The 7,084-nt window shown below is 44.6% G+C and overlaps 1 pseudogene; it reads right to left on the bottom strand.

Annotated features, from left to right (window-relative positions):
- Window positions 1-2,513: 2,513 nt before the first annotated feature.
- LOC148776045 (small ribosomal subunit protein eS27-like pseudogene) lies at window positions 2,514-6,686 on the bottom strand (annotated as a pseudogene).
- Window positions 6,687-7,084: the final 398 nt, after the last annotated feature.

Genomic DNA, 7,084 nt, shown 5'->3' on the forward strand with positions numbered 1-7,084 from the left:
ATCTTTGTTTTCTGAATGTTGAGCTTCAAGCCAACCTTTCACTCTCCTCTTTCACTTTCATCAAGAGGCTTTTGAGTTCCTCTTCACTTTCTGCTATAAGGGTGGTGTCATCTGCATATCTGAGGTTATTGATATTTCTCCCGGCAATCTTGATTCCAGCTTGTGCTTCTTCCAGCCTAGCATTCCTCATGATGTACTCTGCATATAAGTTAAATAAGCAGGGTGACAATATACAACCTTGACGTACTCCTTTTCCTATTTGGAACCAGTCTGTTGTTCCATGTCCAGTTCTAACTGTCGCTTCCTGACCTGCATACAGGTTTCTCAAGAGGCAGGTCAGGTGGTCTGGTATTCCCATCTCTTTCAGAACGTTCCACAGTTTATTGTGATCCATACAGTCAAAGGCTTTGGCATAGTCAATGAAGCAGAAATAGATGTTTTTCTGGAACTCTCTTGCTTTCTCCATGATCCAGAGGATGTTGGCAATTTGATCTCTGGTTCCTCTGCCTTTTCTAAAACCTGCTTGAACATCTGTAAGTTCACGGTTCACATACTGCTGAAGCCTGGCTTGGAGAATTTTGAGCATGACTTTACTAGCATGTGAGATGAGTGCAATTGTGCGGTAGTTTGAGCATTCTTTGGCATTCCCTTTCTTTGGGATTGGAATGAAGACTGACCTTTTCCAGTCCTGTGGCCACTGCTGAGTTTTCCAAATCTGCTGGCATATTGAGTGCAGCACTTTCACAGCATCATTTTTCAGGATTTGAAATAGCTCAATTGGAATTCCATCACCTCCACTAGCTTTGTTCGTAGTGATGCTCTCTAAGGCCCACTTGAATTCACATTCCAAGATGTCTGGCTCCAGGTGAGTGATCACGCCATCATGATTATCTTCATCGTGAAGATCTTTTTTGTACAGTTCTTCTGTGTATTCTTACCACCTCTTCTTAATATCTTCTGCTCCTGTTAGGTCCATACCATTTCTGTCCTTTATCGAGCCCATCTTTGCATGAAATGTTCCTTGATATCTCTAATTTTCTTGAAAAGATCTCTTGTTTTTCCTATTCTGTTGTTTTCCTCTATTTCTTTGCATTGATTGCTGAGGAAGGCTTTCTTACCTTGCTATTCTTTGGAACTCTGCATTCAGATGCTTCTATCTTTCCTTTTCTCCTTTGCTTTTCGCTTCTCTTCTTTTCACAGCTATTTGTAAGGCCTCCTCAGACAGCCATTTCGCTCTTTTGCATTTCTTTTCCACGGGGATGGTCTTGGTCCCTGTCTCCTGTACAATGTCACGAACCTCCGTCCAGAGTTCATCAGGCACTCTATCTATCAGATCTAGACCCTTAAATCTATTTCTTACTTCCACTGTATAATCATAAGGGATTTGATTGAGGTCATATCTGAATGGTCTAGTGGTTTTCCCTACTTTCTTCAATTTCAGTCTGAATTTGGCAATAAGGAGTTCATGATCTGAGCCACAGTCAGCTCCTGGTCTTGTTTTTGCTAACTGTATAGAGCTTCTCCATCTTTGGCTGCAAAGAATATAATCAATCTGATTTCGGTGTTGACCATCTGGTGATGTCCATGTGTAGAGTCTTCTCTTGTGTTGTTGGAAGAAGGTGTTTGCTATGACCAGTGCATTCTCTTGACAAAACTCTATTAGCCTTTGCCCTGCTTCATTTCGTGCTCCAAGGCCAAATTTGCCTGTTACTCCAGGTGTTTCTTGACTTCCTACTTTTGCGTTCCAGTCCCTATAATGAAAAGGACATCTTTTTTGGGTGTTAGTTCTAAAAGTTCTTGTAGGTCTTCATAGAACTGTTCAACTTCAGCTTCTTCAGCATTACTGGTTGGGGCATAGACTTGAATTACTGTAATATTGAATGGTTTGCCTTGGAAATGAACAGAAATCATTCTGTCGTTTTTAAGTTTGCATCCAAGTACTGCATTTCGGACTCTTTTGTTGACCATGATGGCTACTCCATTTCTTCTAAGGGATCAAGGCAAATTGGAAGTGGTCAAACAGGAGATGATAAGAGTGAACGTCGACATTCTAGGAATCAGTGAACTAAAATGGACTGGAATGGGTGAATTTAACTCAGCTATCCCTCAGTCCCTAGTAATCTTCCTGGTCTATGGGGTTTGAGAATAATTGACGGCTAATCGTAGTCCAGGAAGTAACACTTGACCCAGGCAATGGCAAGCCACTCCAGTACTCTTGCCTAGAAAATCCCATGGATGGAGGAGCCTGGTAGGCTGCGGTCCGTGGGGTCGCTAAGGGTTGGACACGACTGAGCGACTTCACTTTCACTTTTCACTTTCACACATCAGAGAAGGAAATGGCAACCCACTCCAGTGTTCTTGCCTGGAGAATCCCAGGGACGGGGGACCCTGGTGGGCTTCTGTCTATGGGGTCACGCAGAGTCGGACACGACTGAAGTGACGCAGCAGCAGCAGCAGCATCCCTCAGTCCCTAGTAATCTTCCTGGCCTATGGGGTTTGAGAGTAATTGACAGCTAATCGTAGTCCAGGAAGTAACACTTGACCCAGGCAGGGTGAGGTCGGGTCGACTGGAGAATCTCTTCTTCTGGGTTCTCAAGGGGTCGAAGCTGCAGCAGCCTCATTGCTCTAAGGTGAGTCTGCCTGAGAAATGATCAACACAGGGAGAGGATGGAGAGAGAAACATAAACAACATTTTAATTGTACCCTGAAGGCAACTCCATCTCAAAAAAGTTTGTTGTTGTTAATGAAATTCTCTTCTCTATCACAATTTCATTAATTTTCCTCTAATACCCCTGTCTGTTTTAGGATCCATCCAAGACAGTACGTTATAGTTAGCCTTCAGGTCGAGGACTTCTCTGGGCTGTGACAGCTTCCCAGACTTCCCTTGGTTTTTGCTGGCCTTGACAGTGTTGAGGAGGACTGGTCAGGCATTTTGTACCATGTCTCTCAATTTGGGTTTGTCTGATCCTTTTCTCCTGCTTAGTCTGGGGTTGTGAGGTTTGGGGAGGGAGACTGCAGACTTGTCACGTTTTATCAAGGGCACATGACTGTTGATGATGCTGTGAGTGTTGTTTGGTCAACAGCCACCAAGAACACCGCTGCAATGAAATTGATTAGGTTTGTCACTCCCTGCACCGAGAGCACACACATTGAGGGAGCTGTGGGTGTCTTAGTAGAAGGTACTAGAAAGAACCTTTTGGTTCTTTGAGCTTTGATGATGGTTTAGGACTGATTGAAGAAAATAAGGGCTTCCCAGGGAGTGCAGTAGTAAAGAATCTGCCTGCCAGTGCAGGAGACGCAGGAGACCCAGGTTCAATCCCTGGGTCAGAAAGATCCCCTGGAGTAGGAAATGGCAGCCCACTCCAGTATTTTTGCCTGGGAAATCCCATGGACAGAGGAGCCTGACAGGCTACAGTCCATGAGGTTGCAAAAAACCAGACATGACTGAACACACATGGAAGTAAGGAAATGAAGGTTTCCTCTGCACTGTAAGCTCCAGATGGTCTGAGAGCAGAGCAGTTCTGTGACTGGTATCTATAGGAACATTTTTCCACCCCATAATTAATACTTGTTGAAAAGCTGACACGAAAATAGAAGATCAGTGCTATATACACGATAAAATTGCACTATCTGGTTAGATTAACTAGAATTACTGAAGTGATGAATCTCTCTGTGACAGAATGCAGTCGGGAAGGTGTGTGGATGGCCAGTGTTGCTTTCTTCTAAGTGAACATCCTTCCTTGAGCCTGGCTTTTCCTACTGTTGGACATACAACACTGCTGGACATCCTGCACAAAGAACTGCTGTCTGAACACGACTGGAAGCCATGTTCATCTTGTAGAAGCCTGGACATTATATATCTATAAAATCAGAATTTGGACTTTAAACTAGCTATGTCTTTTTATGCTTTTCCTTTTCCTCTTCCAAAGATGGATATACTAAAGAAAAATGAAAGTTGCTGAGTCTTCTCTGACTCATTGCAACCCCATGGACTGTAGCCTGCTGGGCTCCTCTGTTCATGGGATTCTCCAGGCAAGAATACTGAAGTGGAATTCTCTTCTCCAGGGGATCTTCCTGACCCAGGGATTGAACCAGGGTCTCCTGGATTGCAGATGGATTCTTTACCACCTGAGCTACCAGGGAAGATCTACAGCCAAAGGCTATTGATCCTTCTCTATATTTGTCTACCTACACAGATACCACTTTATCTAAATCTTATCTATGGGAGGCCAGGTTGCACATTGGAAAACTGTCATGGTGAAGAGGGGCAGCCACTCATTCTGGCTGAGAGAGGGGCTGTGTGGGATTTTGTGTGTGACATAGTGACTTCACTTTTGCCTGGGCTTAGATAAAAGTAGAGTGGCCTTGCTTTGTCTCACTTAATCACGGTCTCAGAATAAGTGAGTTTGGTTCCTGTGAGATGGGGGTTCATCTGAGAAGAGCATGGCTAACTGTGAGCACCAGATCAACTTCTGAACCTTAGGGGCATTTTCTCTGGTTGTGCTAACCTCCATCAACTCTTTTTGCCCAGTTCCTCTCTGCATCATTACTTCCCACCCCACCTCCATGCTGTGTTTTTTGGAAGGAAGTCACAAAGGTAGGGCTACTCTGGTGACTCAGTCAGTAAAGAATCCGCCTGCAATGCAGGAGACCTGGGTTCAATCCCTGGGTCAGGAAGATTCCTTGAAGAAGAAACTGGCAACCCACTCCAGTATTCTTGCCTGAAAATTCCCATGGACAGAGGAACCTGGCAAACTACAATCCATGGGGTTGCAAAAAGTAGACTTAAGCATGTGCAAAGAGTAGTCGGCATTTAAGGGGAGGGAGTTACACTCCCCTCCTTGGGAGGGAGATATCCTCAAACTTCGAAATCTTTTTCACTTAAGCTGGTTGGGGAACTCTGAACAGCTCTGATGAGTGTTCTCAGGTCTCCGTGTTCTCATTATTAGGACTGTTGTGATTATTTCAGGCCTTCTTCTTCATGCAAACTTCACAGTGAAGTCACCCAGGAGATTTCTTTGAAAACAGATTAAGGAAGATGATATGTCTCGACCAACGGATTGGATTCTAGGTTTTTCCAGGTTTCCTGTTGGCAGGGCCCCTGCATAAACTAAGAACCAACTGTGCTCCTGTGAGGCTGGGGGTCCACCATGCTCAGAAAAAGACTTACTTTGAAAATTCAACTTGAAGAGAAAACCAAGTGCTATTCAATGCATCTGTCTAGAAACAACAGAATACCATACTAGAGGGAGAAGGGTTTCTCACAAATGAATGGAACAGCATTCTGGCCCTGAGCTGGGATGATCTCAAAACAGGTTGCTTTTTTTTTCAAGGCACTTTTGTTCTGCGCTAGAAAAGATAGGGTTCTTTCACTTCAGCAGTCAGTTTTTATTCACCACAAGCGTTCTCCTGTGTAGGGAAATCAATAAAGACAATAAATAAATGGCAATCCCATTGAGGACTGCTTACTAAGTGATTAAATGTTTCAAACCCCAAATACTTGCATGCTTCAGGGATACAAATCTGAATGAACATATGTAAATGGAATTAATGCTCAAATAATTTTCTACTTACTTAGCACAAATGTGCAATTATTAATACTGCCATAATTTATGTTTGAATATTTATCCCCATTTTCCTAAGCATAAAACCTTTAATCTACTTTTCTGACATAATTTGAAAATAGATGTGGGAATCTTTTTAATCATCTTATCCTTTTCAGTGGAGAGAGAAAAGAGACCAAAAAAAGAAGCCTTCCAGGAAAGTTCTTTCTGAGAGGGGATCATTTCTGATGTCTCTACTCCCTCCACCCGAAAGGGAAGCAGTCTTCCCGAACCCAGGATGAATTTGGTACTGCAATATCAGCTTATACTTCACTCTTCATTGCAAATGAGTCAGTGATTGCTCAGTCACTCGGTCGTGTCCAATTCTTTGAGACCCCATGGGCTGTAGCCTGCCAGGCTCCTCTGACCGTGGGATTTTCCAGGTAAAAATACTGTGAGTGGGTTGCCATTTCCTCCTCGAGGGGATCTTCCCCACCCACGGATTGAACCTATATCTGCCTCCTGCATTCCAGGCAGATTCTTTACCGCTGAGCCACAGGGGAAGGACACCCCCTTTGCTGCACAGACCATACAAGTGAGGGTTTTTACAAGTCATTTTCAAGAAGGGTTCTTTGAGTTACAGTGAGACACCTGCAGGAGGGATACAGTATGAAGATGGCATATTTGAGTCTTCTGACATATTGACATTGAGAGGAGGGTTTACACCTGAGCTGGGAAGGTGTTTTCTGTTTGTTTTCACCCCTCCCCTCCACCTCCACTGTTCCTTGGTAAGCATGAAGCCAAATGCGACCCTGCGGGGCTCCTGGGCATGGAAGCTTTTCTGTGTCCCCCCATTCCTTATTTGTTGGGGATGGACTTCAGCCTCCACAATCTTCCCTGAGTTCCAAAAGACAGATCTGAACAGTTGCTACGCAGGAAAGGGAGAGGATACAGAGACAAGGGAGAGGCAGCCAAGAAACAATAGTGCAGCCTTGGAGCAGGGTCCTGGCTCGTCTCGAGGGAGACACATAACAATGTCTTTGAGCTCCTTATAGAACTTAGTGTAGTGTTATTCACTCAGTCATGTCCGACTCTTTGCGACCCCATTGGCTGTAGCCCACCAGGCTCCTCTGTCCATGGCATTCTCCAGGCAAGAGTACTGGAGTGGGTTGCCATTTGCTTCTCCAGGGGATCAGGAAGACCTGACCCAGGGATTGAACCTGGGTCTCCTGTATTGCAGGCAGATTCTTTAGCGTCTGAGTCACCAGGGGAGCCCTTATAGAACTAAAGCCCCCCAACAAATGGAAGACATCAGTGTTCTTCATTTCAGAGAAGATCACCTAAGACCAGATTAAAGAAGTGAAGGCCCTGTACACACTCTAATCTTATCAGCAACCCTGCCCTTGAACCACTGGTATAAAAGCTCCTCACCAAATCCTCCCTAGTGGGGAGGGCAGTTTTCAAGGGCAGGAGCCCACTGTGTCCCCCTTTGCCTGGCAAAGCAATAAAGCTATTCTTTGCTACTTCACCCAAAAGTCCAC

This window comes from Moschus berezovskii, chromosome 12 (assembly GCF_049115385.1).
Source record: "Moschus berezovskii isolate FMDL1 chromosome 12, NW_MosBer_1.0, whole genome shotgun sequence".
Lineage (NCBI taxonomy): Eukaryota > Metazoa > Chordata > Mammalia > Artiodactyla > Moschidae > Moschus > Moschus berezovskii.